General features: G+C 39.8%; 2 protein-coding genes across 3 annotated transcripts in view; both read left to right on the forward strand.

Annotated features, from left to right (window-relative positions):
* The window catches only part of SH3RF3 (SH3 domain containing ring finger 3), a 322,774-nt gene that overhangs the window by 58,911 nt on the left and 242,343 nt on the right, over positions 1-21,520 (forward strand). The gene's annotated exons all lie outside the window — the stretch shown is intronic.
* The window catches only part of LOC146768767 (uncharacterized), a 127,866-nt gene that overhangs the window by 58,327 nt on the left and 48,019 nt on the right, over positions 1-21,520 (forward strand). The window contains exon 1 of the mRNA XM_085558364.1: positions 1-21,520. This exon is cut by the window's left edge and continues 58,327 nt beyond it; it is cut by the window's right edge and continues 43,380 nt beyond it. The gene's annotated coding sequence lies outside the window, so the exon portion shown is untranslated.

The following is a 21,520-nucleotide window of genomic DNA, read 5'->3' on the forward strand; positions in this document are numbered from 1 at the left end:
GCAACCAAAGTCAATGAAAATGCAAACTGACCTGCAAATACTCGTCAGCAACCTGGCTGTTCCCAGCCTTAGAAGTGAGCACATTAAAGGAGGAGGCAGTCCACATTCTCCAGGGCAAGGAAGTGACTTTCTCTGCTTGTGAGGATTAAGTTTATCAGGGTCATTAAATTCTGATGTCAAATGTGACTTTTAAGACTTTCAAAAAATGTGATTTTTTGAATCAGCATGTCTGTGGAAACCTTTAAAGCTTTTTTTTTTTTCTAGTTTCATACCACTTTCATAACACATTTCTTTGCTCAAATGGTGACACAAAATAGTACATTTGAGGCCAATGAGATCTTTTGATTAATGCTTTCTTTTATATTTTTGTGTCCATAAAATCCAGGCTGCAGCATGTCAGATTCAAGAAAAAATGCAGAAGATGTGTTTTGATATGACTGGCTTACAAAAGTCATGTGTTTCCAAAGTAATAATTACATTAGATACAATTTTTGATGTTCATTTTGCAAAATATTGCTGTACAATCCTATGACCTTGCTTCTTTTCCAAAATACCACCATGGAACACATGATAGAATTTCATCCTATTACTTGTTTATTGGCATCACTTGAGTAGATGGGAATGTTTCTCAGTGTGGTACTAGGACTGAATAGTTTGTCAATAATATATCCACTCTTTAGTTCAATCTTGCAGTGATCCTAATCTTGTTCTGATGTTGGGGTAGTTTCAAGCTTCACAGCCCAGGCCTCTCTGTCATGAGATGTGTTAGTGCAGATACACCTTTCACAGGTATGCACAAGTCTGCACATGTGTTATTGAGAATTTTACACAGGAAGCCTTTTAAGTTGTCAGTGGCTCACATGGTGTCATCCACTAAAAGAGGGTCTCCAGCCTTCTGTCAAATGCACATTTTGTCTTTCTTAAAGCCTGAATATAGAGTCAGATTCCTAGCCTGTCTCAAACGTGATCCTGGTTCCCATGTAAAGATGCTGGCTGCAGGTAATCCCCTTCTGAGCAAGGAATTCCAGAGCATGTGGTGCTGGAAAGGTCAAACTCATTTGCAGGGAGTTGTGTTTAACTGTGCAATGCAGAAGTGAGCTTCATTACTTGTAATTAATCCTCACGGTTCTGGTTCCTGTATGTCAGTTTACAGACACAGCTGTGAAGGTAGTCCATGGAAGATAATTAATATTTGTTATTCCTGACTTTGAAAATACTCTGGATTGCAGTGTTTATAAGTCCTTCCTACTGGGAGAGCCTATGAAGAAATTCCCTGATTAAATCATCAGTGCAGTTGTCTCTGCCTTAAACTGTTGTTTTACAGTAATTATTGCCCTTTCACAACAGAAGGGCATGGGGTGATATGGTGGAAGACACAGATTGGCAGATTTTCACAGTTTCAGAGAAAATGTCCTTTGGGGAAAGGTTAATGCAGTTATCAGGGAGGTTAATGCTCTGGTGCTCCCGAGGGCTGTTCATTGATATGAGTATGGGGTGTGGAGGGGTTCCTTTATAGTATTTTTATTTTAAAACGACTAGCTGCTCAAAGAGAGTGAATGAAATCTAAAAATATATGTTTTATTAAAAGAAGATATTTCTTTTAGAAAATATAGGTCAAATTCTCCACAGCTGTCAGTGGGAAGTTAGAACAGCTAGTTGTAGCTGAAAGTAGAAAATATTCTCAATTCTGTGAATTTCACCTTAGGTTCAGATGAGATTTTGGCTCCCTGTTTGCATAGCAACCTCTGCATACAATCTTACCATTCTTTTTCTGTATTGTATTGTAGACTTAACTGAAAGATTAAAGAAGAATGATTTTCATGCTTTGTAGGTCCATTATCAAACAGGAGACATAATCTTATTTTGTGTTTTGATATTGATGTGAATCATTTTTCAAATTTATGTAAACTCTGGAGCTTAAAAATATGAAGGCTGATTTTTGTGCAATTTATGGTCTGCAAACTGAGAGATTATTTAGTACCTCATATAAAATTTTACTCTCTATAGTCCAGCTCTTTCATTTCTTCCTTTTTGCCATTTCTGTAGGAGAAATAAATATACAGAAGGCTTCTTCACGTGCTAGAGATTTTAGAAAATATTTCTGGATTAATGTAGTTACTCACTGGTTTTTGTCCAGTTCTTAAGATGTAGAGTTTTCTGGTTTGAATCACAACTTTCTCTCATTAGAGTGACTCTAAATTACTTTGGAAAGAGGGAAAGTAAGTTTTGGGAAAATACTTCTGTTAGTGAAAGGGCTTCTTGAATATGAATAGCCTATTTGATATATGCTGGTATTTTATTGGTTTATGAACTAGGGTCAAACTTCTTGGCTATGAATTAGAAAACTTAACTGCCTGGATTTTAGTGCCATCTTTCTGGCAAGCATTCAGTGATCCAGTGAAAAAATTTAATCTTTTTTCTACTTCACTGGTTTGGCCATCATAAGCAATGTTATTATGGACTCTAAAGTAGCAGCTTTTTGTCTTTTGTGACCTAGTACTCACATTGTCAGAAGTGCTGCATTTGCCACCTTCATGGTACTAATTAGTATGTTTATAATGAGCCTCCAATACTGTAATCCTCATCAGTCTGCACACCTGACAGCAGCTTGCATATATCTCAATGGCAGACAAAGTCAGGGAGCTAAATTCTCTGCCATATGGAAGTTGGCTATGAAAATCCACTTCTCTCTAATTCTATCCCAAATGTTTTGGTGTTTTGAAATGTGCCCTTTCTTTGTGGATAATGGGTTACAAACATTGCAGAGTTTTTATGCAGAGATTTTAAGAAGAAAGGAATAATATTTTAGAGCAAGAAAATAAATAAATTGATAGATAGGATTATAGCCCTAAAAGCTAGTGAATGGAAGGATTTGATTTTCAAGGTTTGCTGTAAAGTTTGCTCTCAGTCATATGACAGCCATAAATGGCACAGGGCGCAGAGCTTTAATTTCTGCAGGGAAGTCATGTTTATCAGGAGTGGCTTGTTTGCCAAAGTGTCAAAAAAAGCTGACAAACTAAAACATCATGTTGTCACACAAGGGATATGGTTGGGAAAAGTGTGTGATGGAAAGTGACTGAAAAGCCGAGAAGAGATAAGGATAAATCTTTACCTGCAGTATACTGGGATACTTCCATCCAGTGGTAGCTTTATGGTTTTAACAGTCCTCATTACAGGATGGATTGTTTTGCAAAGCATGCAGCATCACCCAAGCAAGGTGGAGCCAAGTGTGGGCTGAGCATTTGGGATCAAACAACAGTTGAACTTCTGGGGTCCCCCTGGGTGTTGACACATGCCACTGGTTCTCCCAAGTGCTGTGGTGGTGTGGTGCTGTGTCCTCTATGCCAGCAGGATTTATTTGGATCCACAGAGATGGTTTGTCTAGTCCTACTCACCACCAGCCTCCCTTCTCCTGCTACCTCTCAGAAATTTGTTTCCACTAAGTTTGGGGCAGTCATGTAAAATATAAACTTCTCATCCAATTTATTTCCATGTAAGGATTTAGAGGTGTAGGACCTGAAGCTTTTTTTGCCTCTGTCTTAAACATTTTTATGCTTGTCCTGCCAGACTGCTTCTAGGCAGGGGCTCCTGATCTCCTTACCCTGTGTATTAATCTCAGGGCTTTTTTCCCCTGTCCTTTTTCTCACCTGCCCCTGCTGGGGTTTGCCCAGCTGCATGAGGGAGCAAAACCAAAGGGAAATTAATTATACTTCATCTTAGGTTGATTTTCATATGGGTTGGTTCCCTGACCCAGCTCACTGCACAGTATCCAAATATTCATGCTGGTAGGAGCAGACAGATGAGGAAAGAGCAGCTGCAGGTGTTGAAGAAGGCCAGAGCATCCTCTCCAGGAGCAGCACTGCTTTACACTGGGGCTTTGTACTCCTCTGTCACAGCATGTTGGACAGAGCCACCTCGGGAGGGGCGTTTGTCACAAGGATGTTGCACTAAGGACTGGGACAGCCAAGACACAGAGGTGGCAATCACTCACAGAAGGCTGGCACTGTCCCAGCCCACCTCACCAAGGATTGCCATGATCACCTGCCTTCCCAATTTTCACTGATTTCTGTTTTTTTGAGTCATGGAAAGTATAGATAAATTCTTACTCTTGAGGCTTTTTAAAAAGAGCTGCACTTGGGAGATACTTCTTTTAATAAGGCCCTGTCACTTTTCAGAATTTTCCAAATCCATTGTAAAAAGAAAATCTGTGATTTCCCCTAATAATAACTCCTATATGTATTTAATACTTGGTTATTATTAATGTTTTTATGTTCTTATACTGTGTGAATTACACTTTACTGTGTGTCACCTTTTATAAGAAAATGACTTTTTCCTTACTTTTTTTGTGAAAGAATGCACTGTAGTTCTTGAGTTTTATAATTCCCTGGAGACTCTGAATATTTAAAAGATGAGCTTGCTGTCAGCCTTCATACCTCTGCCTTTTTATTTGAAGAAACTATTGGCATCTTTATGTCTAAGCTCAGGTAGAGAAATACATTAATACAAATTTCATACAAAGGTTATGTTAATGTACATTGGATATGTAATAGTAATACAATTTCTTTAGGTAAATAATACATTTACCACTTGCAAAGCACAGACTTTGGGGGAGTTTATTAAGGAATAGCTATAATATTGAGTTCTTAGGATTAGTTTTTTTTATCCCTGTCAAAAAAGTAGGGTGTTTTGTTTCAGCACCAGGGATTCGATGTGCACAAGGTGCTGTGCCTGGTGTATGTGCTGGACCCAGCACTCTGATATGTGGGGTGTGCCCCAGAGCACTCTTCAGTTTTGGCTGGTTGCCAGCCCCAGCACTGTAAATGATCACCCTGGGGCAGTGGAGGACAGCAGAGGGCTCTCTGAGTGCCCACTGAACTGGGGATGGGTTGATGCAGTGGCTGGTGGGGCAGGGAGCTGGAATGAGCTTGTGCAGCAACTTGGTGGGCAGGGCTGGAGTGGAAGGAGGACCCCCAGGAGAAGGGACCGTGTTGGCCACCTCCTGTTGCTTCTAATGGATGGCACCTCTTTGCAAGTCCTCCTGCAATCTGTGTGTGTGCTATCTCCTCATGGGTTTGTGTACATACACACCTTAAAGCCAGACTGGTCTCATGGAACTCTTTAACTTATTATTTCCTGACCAGCAGTTTGTTAATGCAAAGTGCATGCATGGGAACGCAGAGGGCTCTTGACCTGCCTGGTGCCTGGCAGTGAAGTTAAGCGAGCATGAAATCATTAACACAAGACTGCATTTGCCTGGAACTGCAGTATAACACAACCCTCTTGCAGTGACCATGATGTTAATGGACATAAAGAGGTTGCAAGTGCTCAGTGGAGGGGCATTTTTGGGTACGTGCTATGCCCAGTGCAGGCAGGGCTGGTGCCTCAAACCAGGGCAGTTGGTATCAGAGGATTTTCTTGAAGAATCTCCTTTTCGCCCACATCCACCCTGGCAGTTTTTCACTAGGTCTGCAAGCTCTTTGCTGCTTTTATTCACAGATGAATTTGAAACTGACTTTATGCTGAGAATCCACTTTTTTATGCAATTAAAAATAATGTCATTAAAATAAAAAGGCTTCATCATGTTTTCTGTTGGTGCTTACTCTGGGAGAAGCCTTGTTTAAAGCAAACCTTGCAGAGGGTTTTGCAGAGGTCTGAAGAAAAGTACTTAGTGAATGTTTTCCTCATTTAAAAAAAAACTCTGTTGGCTAGGTATAACTCCGTGACTTGGCGTGAAAACTCTGAATTTATTTGGCTCTGTTGGCTTTGGCTGCGGCGTGCATCTTCTGCTAATCTTGGAGAGTTAATGAATTAAGTGCAGTTACTTATTAAGGCAGCTGCACGGTGCTGACTTTGCAGGGAGCCTTGGGACCCTGATGCTGGCCTCAGGAGGCTGTGGGGCAGGGGGAGCTGCTGCTGGGGTTGCAGGAGCCAGTGTGGGGCAAGGGGAAGATGTAGCAAGGCCAGTGAGGACCATTCCCCAGCATCCATCTTTTTCACCACCACGACCACCACCTCCTTTTTCATCATTATTCCTCTGGTTTTCATCCTGTTCAGCTCCGTAGCTTACCTTGCACTTGTGAAAGGGGGTTGTGTGTGCCCAAAAGTGTGCATGTTTTATTCCCAAAGGTGCATCTCTCTACCAATCCTGCCCGCCCCATATCCTTAGATGGTCATGATTACAACAGATATGTTCATACTCAAAAAGATAATAAGCATTTAATTTACCTGCAAGTCTTGTGTTGCAACTGATGAGGTTTTGCAGGAGCAGCAGCTGAGGGCTGCAGGACATCTCCCTGCATGCCTTTTTATCTCTGCTGTACCCTTCAAGGTCTTACTATATGGTGCTTGCTTCTTCTTAGGAAATTGATCTTTCAGTGGGACGGTTTAGCCAGCATTGTCTCTTCAGGGAAGCCTCAAAGAACTTTGTATGTCTATAGAAGGGGATTTGGTTTATTTTTAATGTCAGTTTTTTCAGGTCTAACAGATATATGCCCCTGTATTGCTGCAGCCTCCCCCATTTTTTGTTGATAACAACAAAGCAAACGAAAAATTATTTTACCTAGGAAAAGGTCTTGGTATGTTAAATACAGCCTTTTAGTCTGAATCTAGATTTGCCATTAGATATTTTTATTTCTATGTCTTTTGCACCTATGTTAAAGCACACTTTGTGACTGGAAACCTCTTTCCTCTGTAACAACCTAAATGTTGTTAACCAGTCACCTCTGAGCTCTCTTGGGCAAATAAGAAAGTCTTTTGGTATTGTTTCATTTCCTCAATCTCAGATAAATTTTCTATCATTTTCCTGAATCCAAGCTCTCTCTAAGCTGTCAGTGTTTTCCCCTGATGGATGTTGGGACAGGGTACAGTACCTGCCTAAGGACTTCGCTGCTGCCATAGACCCTCATCCTTTATTCCTTGCCAGTACACCTGTGATTTTTCATAGGGCTACAGGGGTTTACTGTAGTTCAGAAGAACCCTCCTTGTCAGGCAAGATGACTTAAATAATTGGCAGATCCACAGTTGTATTTATCCACGCCAAATTTTGACTCTTCTCCAGCTGTTACTGAAAATTGATTGGTGTTTTCTTTCAGATCATTCATGAAGACACGAAGCAGTTTTGTAACCAGATCCCTGTAGGCCCCATTAAAAAGCTACTCTCAGATGATGTAGCCCATTTGTGATTAGAGGGGTTTCATTCATGTGTATGAACTCATTGTCAGCTTCTTTTTAATCGATTTGGCATCAGCTGCATTGATTTTGTGTAAGTGCTTTTAAAAACAGTCAGGGTTGCTAGTTATGCATGAGTCTGGGTGCTGCACAGAAGTCTGTCCTGGGATTGTAAATAGCTTCTGCCCATTGTTCTGTCAGAAAACAGCAGCAAGTTTGCTCGGCCAGACCTGTTTGCTGTAAAACCATGTTGACTAGGGTTAATTAATTATGCTATCATCTTTTCATTACATTTATAACTTGGACTACTGTGTTTAGAAAGTAATGTTTCATTTGTTTTACAAAACACTTAGGATCCTGACTCCAGCCTGCAGTTTATTATATATAAGAAATATGGTTTATTTGTTTCTCACAGGCTTTCATCCATAAATCCAAGAGTGTGTGGAATAATGAGCTGTGATTTACCAGCCAGGCCATTACTGAGTGTCTGCCTTTTCTTTATTTCTCAATTCATGTCCTCCAAAAGAACAAAAAAGTCAACATACATTATGGGTTTTAAAAGGGTGTTTGTGTGTGTTTGTTCCCCTTAGTTCTCTCTTCTCTCATCTCTCTACTTGAGAGCTTGACAGACTGTTTTAGCATTACTGATTGCAATAACACACCAACCAAAATTCATCCATGAAACAGAACTATAGTGCTGATTTCAAAAGCTTTAACAAAAAGCATCCCATCTGGATCATTTAAAGCTCTCGTATGGTTTGTTTCAGAGTGTGAAAATTGAAATGCTCCATTCTGAGAACACAGAAGTAAAATTGGGTTTGATGTATAGTGAACTCAACAGTTGTTTTTTAACATGCCTTTTTTTTCTGTTCTTCCTCATTTTGTTTCGTGTTATAATTCATAAACAATTGAAGATGCCATTCCATTCCCTGCAATTTTTATTTTTGTTACCTTGTTTATGCTGTATTAAACCTTGAATAAGACCAAAATTTATGTGGTGACAATAACACTGGATTTGATACTGCTCCAGACTATTTTATTTTATCGATTGAGACATTTATTATTTCTATTTATTTGATAGTTTTATGATTACCAAAGATATTTTCTTTTTAAAAGACTAAAAAAGCACATTGGTATGGCACTTTCCACCCCCTGATCTGGAAGAACTTTCCTGACATTCCTCATGGATGGAGGAGACACTCTTTTCCTGATCCTAGCACAAGTGAAAATTAGGCTCAGATAGGATAGATATGGGACTCAGCAGCAGAGGAAAGTGCTTCATTACCCTTACTCTTACCTTACTTACCCAAGTCTGTGACCTAGCACAGGGGAGCTGGAGAGAACAGAGCTTGCATCACACTCATGTCAGATAATTCTTTATATATTTTTTAGCATAGAAAATATTTAAACAGCTGAATTTTCTGTGCTCTATTCAGTCCAATGGAATGTATTTCAACCTGAAGGAGTAACTCCCTGAGATAAAATAAATCAGGGATGTTGCTGCAGGCTGAAATGGTGTTTTGGTCATTGAATGGTATGCTTTGTGACTTTGGTTGACAGTAAAACACAACAAAAAGAACAGTTTTATATTTGAAGTGTTCCAAGCTTGTGTTTCCAGCATCTGAAGAAGAGAGGACTTGACAAAGAAAGCTGTGGACACACTTCTCTCCCTAAGTTTACAGTGTCTATTTGGGAAATGAACTGTACAGTCATGAGTACACTGAAAGTGCCAGTCAGTGATGTTTAGTAAAGAAGTCTCAGATAGCTCAAATTCAGGTTACAGTAAAGAACCTGAATATTGAAACAATTAAATAGTTGCACATTTTTTATTAAACTGACAGTAGCAAAATGCTCTACCAGTCTAGGACATGAACCCTGTGATTTAGTTTTCAGAGAGAAGAGAAATGGGAAGGTCACTTGGCAATGCAAAACTATTTAAAAGCTAATTTTTGGGGTTCTATGTGCTTGTAATGAGTGAGTTTCCATTATAGCTCTGCTTAAGGCAGGGGGTTGAGGAGGATATATTTGGGCAGCATGGTTTGTTCCAGAACTGATGAAGGTAAGCAACAGCAAGGCACTAGCATTTTCCTACAGCCAGTGCTGCTGCGACTCAGTCTCAGTGCAAATTTGTGCTGTGTCTCTCATTTCTTAATGCAACCCCAAAAAAGAGGGAAGAGACCTGTGATGTGGCAAATGTAGACCTGGTATGAGTGGGAGCAGCACTCATTTCAGCAGTACAGAAGTATTTCTGCCAGCTCCACATCTTTCCCTGCTGAGCTTTAGAGTTTTGTTTTGCTGTGCACGTGGCTTCATGCCCTGTTGAAAAGCCTTTCTCCCTGCAGAAGCATTCTCCCTGCTAATGCTTGTTGGAAGCATATTGTGGTGCCTTAGGGACACCCTTGCTTTTCAGTATAGTGGCAATGCACAGACAGCACAGGAAAGCAGGAGAGAGTTTATGTGAGTGTGCACTGCTGACTAGTTTAATTGTCCAGTTTCTTCTTTGCTACTGTGAGAGGTATGGTGACACTAGTTTCTACATTTTTTGCTCTCATTCTAAAAGGAGAATATTAGGTAAATTTGTGTCGATATACAATCATCCTGTGCATATCTCCTTTTCAAAATGTTAAGAGCACAGATTACCTTAAAACAATGCACATAGTCTATTAAGGCAAAATTTCAAGGTGTTTTGTCTTGGACAACACTGAGGGAAGTGTGCCCAAAGAAGAGGCGACTTGCAGTGTCATTTGCATTGATGTCTGTCTTAGTGGATAACCTGAAAAGAACATCTTTTTTGTGTTAAGGATAGTTGCTCCCATAGAGTGACATGGTGACTTCAGTGTTTTTCATGTTTTATGCAAATACAGCAATGCTGTTAATACCATTCTTGATTAAGGAAGAAGCTGATATTACTCATTTGTGCACAGATGACTCTCCTTTCTTCACCTCATGTTTACCAGAAGAAGTATATGAAGTACCACCTGGGTGTTTTTTCAACACAAACTTTCACACGGTCTTAAAAGGTGGTGTAGTTCAAACTGATACCTTTTCATCTATGGATATCAATGAATGGATAACACTGTGGGTTCTTCCCCAGCAGCTAGCAAAGAAAAGAAATTGAGGGGAAGAAAGGTCAGCGATTAGAGAGGAATGCCTTGACCTCTATTCCAGACTTAAGTGAAAAAATACGAGAAACACCCCCTAAATGGCCAAAACCACCTGTGGATAAGTGGTGGCTGTGGTAGTTAAGCTGTCACTCATGAAAACTGAAGAAAGGCAGAGAGATGGCTGTTTACTTAGGGAAGAGAGGATTTCCATGACAACACAGAGTTAAATGCTAGCACTGTATAATAACAACAAAAAAGTCTCTTTCAAGATATTTTGCCAAGTCTTCTGATGGAGTTCCTCTGTCACCTAAACAGTTTAAGTTTAGGATGTTGAGCAGGGCATGTATGAAAGTAGTTAGCAGAAAATCTTTGAACCTGTGGAAATGTGCTACAGCATCAGTACCTTGCCTTTATGATTAACTGCTAGTACAGAAAAAACAAGAATTTTTGCCAATGATTTACTGTCTTATGTGGGCATTTCTGTTCTAAGATTTAGCCCTCTGCAGAATGCATTAAATGCTTCTTTACAAAGATGTTGTGCAAGAGGTGATCAGGCACTGGAACAGGGAACAGGTTGCCCAGGGAAGTGGTGGAATCACTGTCCCTGGAAGTGTTCAAAAAGCATGTAGATGGCACTAGCTACACTAGGGAATGGTGTACTGCTGGACTTGGCAGTGTTAGGTTAATGGCTGGACTTTATTGATCTTAGAGGTCTTTTCAACTCTTAATCATGAATGATATTCTGATTTGAGTCCCACACAAATCATAGGCATTCTATGAAATGACAAATGTTTTAAAAAGTAAGAAATTCCCAGACATTTTTGTATAGTGGTTTTGAAGACATCAAAGCCATAATTTTTTGGGGAAATAATGCTGAGATAGGCAAGGGAATTAAAATCCACACAGTACAAAGTAGTCTGGTGCATGCTCTCCCTCCTGTGTCATTCCAGTTGTATGTATAATCAGCTGTATGGGAACAGTTCTTTTATAGAAAGAGTGACAATTGCCTGACCTGTGACATAATAGTTTCATTTTCCTATGGAAAATTTAATTAACAAGATGGGACGTTTGGTTTTGGAATCCTGGTAAGAATAAAGCAAAATATGGCTATTACTGATCAAGGCAAAAGAGTTTTCTTGCCAATATTTTTGCATGCTGTTGTTGTCAGGTCCCAGAGTGAAGGAGTTAGGGAAAAAATCTATATTAGACCTTGATGAACATCTTTCATTCACGTGTCAGCTGTGGGAGAGGTAGTAAGACCTAGAGATTTTGGACTAATATGTGTGTGGTCAAACTTCATCCATGTGCAGGGTACCTTCCTTCTTCCCAGCTGTCCCAGGCTCTGTCAGTAGAACCCTTTACCCAGTTTCACCTTCCCATCCGTGAAGATGAAGACTGTTAATCTGGGTCAAATACACCAGAGAGTTGCTCCTTTGTAACACATTTAACCACCACCATACCATTACAGTGTTTGGACAACTGGATAGTAAAAATGCTGTCAGTTGCAAGTTTTTCTGTCTGCCAGTTGTTTTAGTCCCCCTTTTCTCAGGGAAAGATTTCCTGGAGAGTGAGGGGTGATTTTATTTTTGCAGGTGGTTGTGGGGCTGTACAGCCACTTAAGTCCCTTTTTGCCTGTCAGGTGGATGCTGCATCTGACCCTGTCCTCTGCTCTCTTCTCCTCTTCTTTTTTTTCCTCTCATCTTTCCTATTTGCTACTTTATTTTAACAGTCCGGTGTAACTTGCCAAGCCAGCAACGTGACTGGAATACAAGGACAAATTAGAAGCAGTGCTTTCAACTTTCTGCTCGTGAAGTTTGCCAGGTCTTGCTGAGACAGATAAGGCCATATCAACTCTCTCTAATGACATTTGCTAAATAGTAATTTTCAAGAGAGAAAGGTGCCCAAGGAAAAACAAGTATTCCTCCTTCTGGGGAAATTGTGTTTTAAATGTAAGGACTTTCAAAAACAATTTAAGGTCAAATACAACTCTTTATTTGTTCCCTAAAAGAATTGTAATATCCTTAAACACCACTTGAACTGACTGTGGTCAATGGATACATAGATATACGGATATATGATTTCTCCATTAAAAACAGTGTAATTAAAAAGAAGATATTTAGCATTTTTAACTTGTGCTTTTAGTAGAACCTAATTATTTTATGTGACATTTATTTGTTAATATACTAAAAGTTTTGTGTGTGCATTGCTTGTTTCGTCGTGAAAAAAAAACAACAAAACAAAGAGAGCTTGATATAAAATTCCAAACTGCGATTAATAGCATATTTATTCATTCCTTACTTCTCTGACAAAGAGCAATCAGTTGTGAAAAAAATGATTTAAATCAAGACAAAGAAATTCTTTCTTGCCCCAAAAGAAAGAAAAACCCCATGCATCTTGTTCCAGTGTTTTCTTTTTCTCTGTATCACATTTCATCTTTAAGCTCTGAAATAAAAGCAAATGAGATAAAAGCCTGGATTAGAAAACCAAAGAGGAAGGGTGAACCCATTGCCTTTTTACTCAGTTGAAGATAATTATACCACTAACCCCAGACATGAGAGGCTCAATTCCCTCTACTGCCTGGGGGAACTTGAACCCATTTCCAGGAACAGTTCCTATAAACGTGAATGGGAGCGGCTGATCCCAGAATACCCTTTTTGCTTTGCCAATGGTGTTCCCACTTCGCACAGCTTACTTAAATATTCATTAAATGAGGAAAAAAGCAAGCTCTCTGCAGCAGAGGCGGAGGTAGAGAGGAGCTCAGGGAGCCTGTGGTCCTTGGCTCACCAGCTGCTGCCAAACAGCCACCACTATTGCATGGGGGCTGCAGCATCACCCAGACCCCAAAGCTGTCCCGCCCTGGGGACTGGAGGTAATGCACTTCCCTGTGCCTACAGACTGCTCTGTTCCATCCAAGAAAATCTGTGGTCTGTAACACACAACGATATTCCTGTGAAAGGCTACTGCAAGAGCAGTGGTCATGTATTCCCCCATTTCCTGTCAAGAGGGGCAGCTGTGCTTCGGTGGTGTGCGCCAGGCTCTGCAGGTGGGGGCTGAGGTCTGCCCCCTGCCCAGGCTGGTGCTGCCAGGCCATAGACCCTTCAGCAGAGGGATGCAAGGTCCTGACCAAGTCCTGCTCAAAGGCACAGAATTTGCCATTGCTGCTGAGAAACCCAGCTCTTGTACAGAAAGTGCATTTCCCTCTCTGGCCTTTTCTCAAAGCATTTCAGGAATTTGTATCTTTGCTGTCTTTGTTTTTATTAAATGTATACGAACATCAAAGCATTCTGGAAACAGTGCTGTGAAAACTTGGGTGGTTTTTTTGTAATTTTACGTACGGCACCTTGTAACTTAATTTCTCATTAAATTGCTGCATGTCCCAAACCTAATTAACTGGCTAGTATTGCAGCAGTGGTCAAGGGCTTTAAAATACTCTGGGTAGGAAACATCGCTCCCAGCTTTATCAGCGCATTATATCATCCAAGTCTAACCTTATCTTTGCACTGCTCTTAATAACTTCTCTGCTTTACCCTTTTACACAACCCTTTCCATCTATACAGTCCCTTTTACTTGGAAAAAAAAAACCAAACAGTAAAAGATAGCATGTTGTTACTTTGTAAGTCCTTAATGGGAGTGAGACCTGCAAATTATTACTGCTGGCTTCTCTCTGTATCTGGACAGGTGGTCACTTCTGGCTCCAGGGACTGCAATTCTATATGGGTACCTTGTCTCACCATATCATTATCCTCATCTCTGTCCATTTGCCTCCTGCTTTCCTTGACATATTTTAATCTTGCTTCTTGCTCTGATTCTATAGCTAAGAGGAACTCAATTACTCCTTTGGAGTTCCAGATGTTGCATCAGTAAAAATATTTTCTAATATGTTTTCTATTCTGAGAACACAGGGAGTTGTTTCTTAGCTTTGTGTTTACATGCAATCTGTAATCTCTCTGGAAATAACAATGGCTGCTTATGTCATTTATAGATAAAGTGAAAGCATTAACAAAGTTCATAAGCAGTTTTGCTAGTATAAATAATATAAATTCATTATTTACATGCAAATATCATAGGGATGTTTCTGTTTCTTAAAATGCTATCAATACTGTGTATACTTCCAGGTGTCCTATCCTCTGTTTTATCATTGTTATCTTGGTGATGTTAAAAAAATAACTATTGCAAAGCATTTTGCAAATTTTTTTGCAAACAAAAAGTATTGTTTACATAGAGAACATCTTTCTCTTCTTTTGAAACCCACAGAATCAGAAATCTTGTACAGAAGCAAAAATCTAGTCTACTGCAATCCATACTGTATATGATGATGCTTTTAAAATAAGCTTGATACCGGATTTAAGTCAGATGAAAGTAAACTAAATGCACCAGTTCATAAAATAAGTAATTAGCAGTTCTTCTCTGTGAAGTGAAACATTTTAGTTTAATAGAGTAACTCTCCTCTCAGTCAGCTGTATTTAAAATAAATTATATCAAAATCAGATTTAGGACCTTAGGAAACTGAAGTCGATTTATTCAAGTCAATAGAGCCACCTACAGATTTGACCCTGAATATATGATGAGATATACAAGCCAAATTTTCACAAGCACGTATATTAGAAATGTGTGTGCAGTGCAAATAATGTTTTGTAATAAAATTATTTACTGGTAGAGTGGATTTTTATAAATGCAACCCTCAAGGACTTAATACCTACTCCTATGCTTTGTCACGCCCATACTGCTCACTTCTCAGAGCTGGCTCTTACACAGCCAAAGACTTTTATATGCAGTACTTGGTTTGACAGTGAAGGGTGGTACTGAGACAAACCTGGACCTGTCACACCTGAAGGAATTTCAGTCACCAAGAAATAAGTTCTATTGCTTTTTCTGATACCTGACTGCAGATAGGACACTTTAAAAAAAAACAACCAACCAAAAAAACCAAAAACAAAAAAAACCAAAAAAAAACCCAAAAAAAAAAAACCAAAACAAAAAAAAAAAAAACGAATCAACTAATCAACCAACCAACCAACCAACCAAAGTTAATGTTCTAATTGCTTTGTGGAGTGTTAAGATTGCCATGATAACTCACTCTGGAGGTTAAAAAGCTGGGGATAGCCATGGAGAGGTAGGTGTATATTTAAAAAGCCTCAGCTGCTTTTTGCAATTACAGATGTGAACAAATAGTTGCTGCTCATTTTTATGAGAAATCTGGGGATCTACAGAGACTCCTGGTTATCAGCAGATGAAATCAGAACTAAACCTACCCAGCAGTCATCCCAGACTGATGTCCTGCCCTTCATCTCTTCAGACTGGCTCCTCTATCCTGTGCCAGAGGCAGTTTGAGCACTTTGGAGCTTTGATGAATCCTAAATACATAGTCAATACACTAACTGTGCTCAGCTACCAGCACTATGTTTTCACTGGAAAGAGCTTTCTTAGCCAAAAGTGTGATGCTTTGACAGCACATCACCTAATCAATTTCTCCTTTTTCAAAGTAAAACATGCAGGCTGTGTTCTTAGTTGCTTCCCACTTTGCATAAATACTGTCAGTTGTCAAAAAAAAAAAAAAAAAAAGAGAAAGCTATAAAATGCTAATACCTTGATTAGCATTTTTCACTGACCTATCTCTAGTGGCATGAACAGCAGAGGAACTGAGGAGGGAGATCAGGGCTCAATGTGCTCACCTCCTGGAGCACCTCCTCTCCATTGTGCTTGAATTCTTTCCACTGAGCCCCAACAGGGTTTTGCTCTTTAGTACAGTTTAGGCTTCTGTCCAATCGGTCCAGATTGGCAGATTTCAGTCCAGATGGTTATGATAGATATGGTACCCTCTCTTTTAATCTCAACTAAAGAAGTTTTGACAAAGGCCTGTGAATTAAGTGGGCTATGAGTAGCAATGACTGAGTGAATTTCACATTTTTGCCTAGTCCATCTGCCAGGCTGAAAGGAGGGAAGGCAAGCAAGTGGTTTCAGTATAAATTAGTGTGCCTGAATTGCACAAATCCAATTAGTTAACAGGCAGGACATTTCTCTGCTATTACTATTATTTAAAAAAAAAATCTCTTTGGCAAAATGCACATTGAGTAGTAAATCTTTCTTTTTCAGTTTTGCCATCCATTTGGTACCTTTGTCCCACATTTACATGGAAATTTTACTCCCCTTGAACACAAAGCTTCTCCTCTCAGCATGCAAGCTGCATTAATTGTCAGTAATGTGGGCAGAAATATATTCCATAGCATTATATCATCAAAACTGAATGGGATTAATAGCCTGTCCTGTTGTTATAAGGAGTTTGGCACCATGTGTTTTATCTGTCAGTGAGATGACTATTTATATTGTTTTGGGGTAACTGGCATAATAGCCTTTCATATAATTACTTATCTGAATGCACACAATTAAAACTATTTTCTGGGGGGACTTTGTGCATGAAACTCACTAGGGTGGATGGTTTTTTTGCCAGGAGGGAGAGGACAGCACAGTGTGCTTCATGTGACGCCTTAGCACAGCCTTGCCTTCTGAATGTGACCCTTTTTCAGTGACAGTTGCCTTTCATAATAACAGGTTGCCTTCCTTTTAACACTGCCCTACCAGCCCTTCCTTCTTCGTCATGAGGAGCTGGTTTGCAGCCCTCTGAAGCTGATGAAGTTCCCATGGCTTTGAATCACACCAGGAGCCCAGATCCTTCACTTCTTGCTGCCTCCTCTTAAGCACAAACATCCAGAGCCCCTAGTCTTATCCCCCAAAACATTTTGGCACTTGGCTCCCAGAAGCACTACTATGGACCTTCACTTTTGTTCTTCTGATGTAATTTTATTTAACTTCTTTCACAGAACTGTAAGGGCTGATGGAAGTGTTTTCTTCAGGCATGGTCTCTGTGTGGATCCTCCTCCATGAAAACATTTTTAATCTGAGTTTCAGCAGATGAATTCAACTGGTCTCTGCATGGTGGAGAAAAAAAATCAGGAATACATTCTGGTATTTATGCATATTTAAAAACATTCGTTCAAATGGGTATTATAATAAGTTGTAAGTGCTTCATTAGAAGAATGAAAGCGGGGAAGCAATTTACATTCTGCATTCAGCAGTAACATTGCAGCTGAAATGCCAAAGAGATTTCATGTTGGAGGTCCATTTTCACACTTCATGAAAACTGAGGTCACTCTAATAAAGCATGAAATTGGATATGCTGTAAATATGATAAGTTTATTGCAATTCTTCAAAAATTATTGTGTGTCCCAGTGTCCATACTGAAGCTTATTTACTATATAAGATTTTTCAAATAGAGAGTGCATTAATTTGACTGCTTAAAATTTCTTAATCCCCTCCCATCAAATGCTTTGAGAAAGTATCAACTTGAAAATATCTACATTCAAAAACCTGTATTTTTTCAGCCCTTAAGATGAACTGTTGGTTTCAAATAACTGAATCTCCTAGTTTGACAAAATATTAAGATTATCTAATGGAGATTATTTTTAGTTTCAAAGAGAAAAATATTGATTCTTGGTTGTCTTCTCTGTTTCTCAGTCAAGCACAAAAATCACAGAAATATGAGTATTAAATAGTCTTTTAAGCTGTCACACATTAATACAGAGCTTTTTAAAATTAAATTTGGGATCAATAAGAAACTTAATTTTAAGAGTATTTCTTGGCTATGTCAAACTATTTGAGTTTGTTGATATCTTAATGGACCTTAATGGAGACATTTTAAAAAAGAATAACTTGCTGAAGCAGTTGGTTATTTTTAACGCACACATGCGCTAGTTACAATTGGTTTTTATTGCTATGGGAATAGCAGACAACAGTAATAACAACAAAAGATCAAGATTCAACATATTAGTTAAAAAAGAAGGTTGTTTTGAAAATAGAATTAGGACGGCAGAGTCTAACTATACATTTCCTGTAGAGCACTTCTTCAATTACCTAATGCAGTTTTGTTTCTCTGAATGTTTTTTGTTGAAAGCACATTATTATCTACAGAACCTTCTTGAATTAAAGTTGATACAATTTTTAGAACATGTAATTATTTGTTCTTGATAGTGCATGTTGCTTTCATGTGTAGTTTCTAATAGTAAAGTATGATTTACTATGTTTACAAATCCATGCTTGGAAAAGCGTCTATACAAATGGATGGGTTTTCATTAGGATTTACAGACAAGCCAAGGTGTGTTTGTGGACCATGACATTTCTGCTCACAGGAGAGCCTATCCTTTCACAGAAATGCTGCCAGCCACGTGGGTTTCTGCAAGTGCCCAGCCAGGCGAGGCAGCACTGGGTCAGTGGCGTGGGGACACTCAGCTTTACAGACCAGTGGCAGCATCTGCATGAGCCAAACACCTTCAGTTTACAGAGTGCTTGCTCTCTTGTCCCCTGTCCCCCAAACCTGAGCAGTCCTTTAGAAGCACACTGGCCACATCCACAACACACAGCCCTTAGCCCTAAATCTCCGTGAGACCCAAATAGTTGGTTTTGGTCTTGAAAGATAATTATTATTTGTTGTGCATCATTTTAGTTCCAGGTTTCTGGAAGCATCAGAACGGTGCTTTGCTAACATGAAATGGAGAACCTGTGTTCAGTACCTTGGGACCATGGGTGGAAAGCACATGCAGCTCCTACATGAGAACACCATGATGATGTGCTGATATAATGTTGGAGAGAGGATGCTATAAAGAAGTCACAGAAAAATGTGGGGTAGTCTTCATCATGTCAGCCTTAAGAGATGAAGCAACATATCCCAGGACCATGTCCAGAGACTCTCTGGAGGAGGCAAAACAACAAGCAGCAAAGGGGAGTGAGCCATGAGGAGCCAGCAGGCAGCCAAGGGGAGTGAGCCATCAGGAGGAGCCAGATTTTGGCCTCACTCCCTGGCCTGGTTTTCTTTAAAAGTATAGTCAGACAGTTCTGAACAACAGCAAAGCAAATGTAGATATGTTCTACTCTCTACAAAAAGGGAAGCAGGAGAGTGCAAGGAGCAGAGAATGTTTGACACCTGCATGTTCGGGTAGTGGAAAGGTTTGAGTAAATGTGTAAGAGGTTAAATTAATTTAGACTTCTTCTATCAACATGTCTGGTCAAAATTGCTAAGCTAATGAGTCTAGTTCTTTTATCTCTGGTCAAAGTGATCTCAAATGTAAAGAACCACATGGCTGACAGCTGGGTATTGCTTTAATGTTGTATTGCAAGGTGAATGTGTGCACTTAATGAAAAAGGCTGAAAAAGTGCCTTCAGAATGATTTTAATGAAAACAATGAAATTTATGAGGATAACATCTGCTTTCACAAGAAAATGAAAACTTGAAAATTGGAGCCAGTTTCTCCAAAGCTGCCCTGCAATGCTGCAGAGCAGTGGTAGTTTGTGTACTTCATGTTCCCAACCCCTTGGTGAGCTGTATTCCTGGCAGAGCTGTATTTCCCAAGAGGTAGCACAACTCTTACAATGTGCAGGATTACATTTCTTTAAAGGACAGGACTTTTTTTGAATACCAGGTGATAATGATGGTGTGAGGTGAGTTTTGGTGCTCTCAGTCCACAAAGACTAGTCAATTCACAAGTTTTAGTGCTTTTAAGCACCCGAGATATACAGTTTAATAGCAGAACTCCCTAACAAGGCTTGGCCCAGTCTACCCTGGGACTTTGTGCCAGCATAACTTTGTTGAACTGAGCCATGATAAGGTACAAATTGCAGCTAGCAGGGCTTTGCCAGCCAGAGCTCCTGGAGAGGGCACAGCAACCCTGCTAAACCTGCTGTTGGAGGAAGCTTGCCTGGCACTAAGGCAGCTTGGCCCCAGTGCCAACTGCATCTGAGAGAGAAGGTTGTTAATTTGGGAGAACAGTGCATTCTACACCCAGCTTTCCATGCAGCACTGCAGAGAGCCTGATCTGTCATATTTAATTTATCACATCAAATCATAGGCTGTTCTGGCCTCCTTGATCATACTCCCTTTTAAGACATCCCCATCGCTAGCTAGTGCAACACCCAGAGATTGCTGAAGTGGAGGCAGGAACGTTAACAACTTGGTTGTTGTAATTTGCAGTCTTATCATGCTTTTTTGGCTCAGCAGTGTTCCTGACAGGTCCCATACACTGTGTACAGCTGGCCGTTTTGGTTCTATGCCAAATGAGAATTTCCTGGTGTTAAAAGAATTCTCAGTTGTCTACTTTCTGGGCTTCCAGAATAGAACAAATCATGTTTAACTTGGCTGTAGAGCTAACACTGAATACCTTGAAACAAACGCATTAATCAGTAAGTGAAAACTGGGTCTTATTGTCCACAAAATACAAAATTTCAATTCAAATTACTCTTTTATTGAGCCATATTGCAAGGATGATCACTATTCCTGAATGGGGTGCTAACATATATTTTTTCCTCAGGCACAGAATGGTCATGCTTCCCTATCTAATTCCCTAAGTGGAAGAGCAGAAACAGGCGAGAATCTCTTCTGCTTCACTGTAAATCTGAACAAACTTCATTTGTGGGAGCAGAATTAATCTACTCTGTACTGACTCAACCCTAGTCATGGTCCAGCCTCTTATCTACAAAAAAGGCTACTATGTAATAGTTTAGAGAAGTATAGTTGTAGAGAATGTCATAGCTTGTAGAGAAGTAGAATAGAGGAAGAGAGCTTGACAAACAAAACCTCAAATCAGAAAAGTCTTTGCTTATGTCCTTCTAAAACCTTCCCAGCACCTGTGCTGGGGAAAAAAAAAAAAAAAAAAAAAAGTAAACTGGTTTGCAGGCACAGTTTTCCAATTACAGCATTTCAGAGGCACTTCCACACTGGATTTTGCTCCTCCATTACATTTTGGCAGCATCTCTGAGCAAAGGTACCTATTTCCTAAACAGATAAAGCTGCACTGCCAACTACAGGGTTTGTGGCTTGGCAAGTCCCATTCTGGCTGCAAGCTGCCCTAATGAAACTAATTGGAGGTTCATTTGCAACGTGGGGAGTCCAGTGGTGGGAGAAGTTTTTCCTTTAAATGTTGACTTGCAGCAGGCTGAACTTAGATGGCTTTTAGGCATTATTAAGTGCTTTTTGTTGACTGTGTTGTACTGTCATGTCCTGTATCCATGATGCTGTATGTCCCCCTGCACTGGAAGATGTCCCATCTTTACAAAGGATGTGTCACTAGGCTGCCTTGCCAGTGTGGGCTCTTGGTCACAGACAGGAGTCTGTGTTACACCTGCTGAGGGCCCATGAAACAACAGCAGCAAGCCCAGACATCCGTGAATTTAAATATTTTGTATACAAAATCAAAAGCCATCTA

Source organism: Lonchura striata, chromosome 1, assembly GCF_050655825.1.
Source record: "Lonchura striata isolate lonStrDom1 chromosome 1, ASM5065582v1, whole genome shotgun sequence".
Lineage (NCBI taxonomy): Eukaryota > Metazoa > Chordata > Aves > Passeriformes > Estrildidae > Lonchura > Lonchura striata.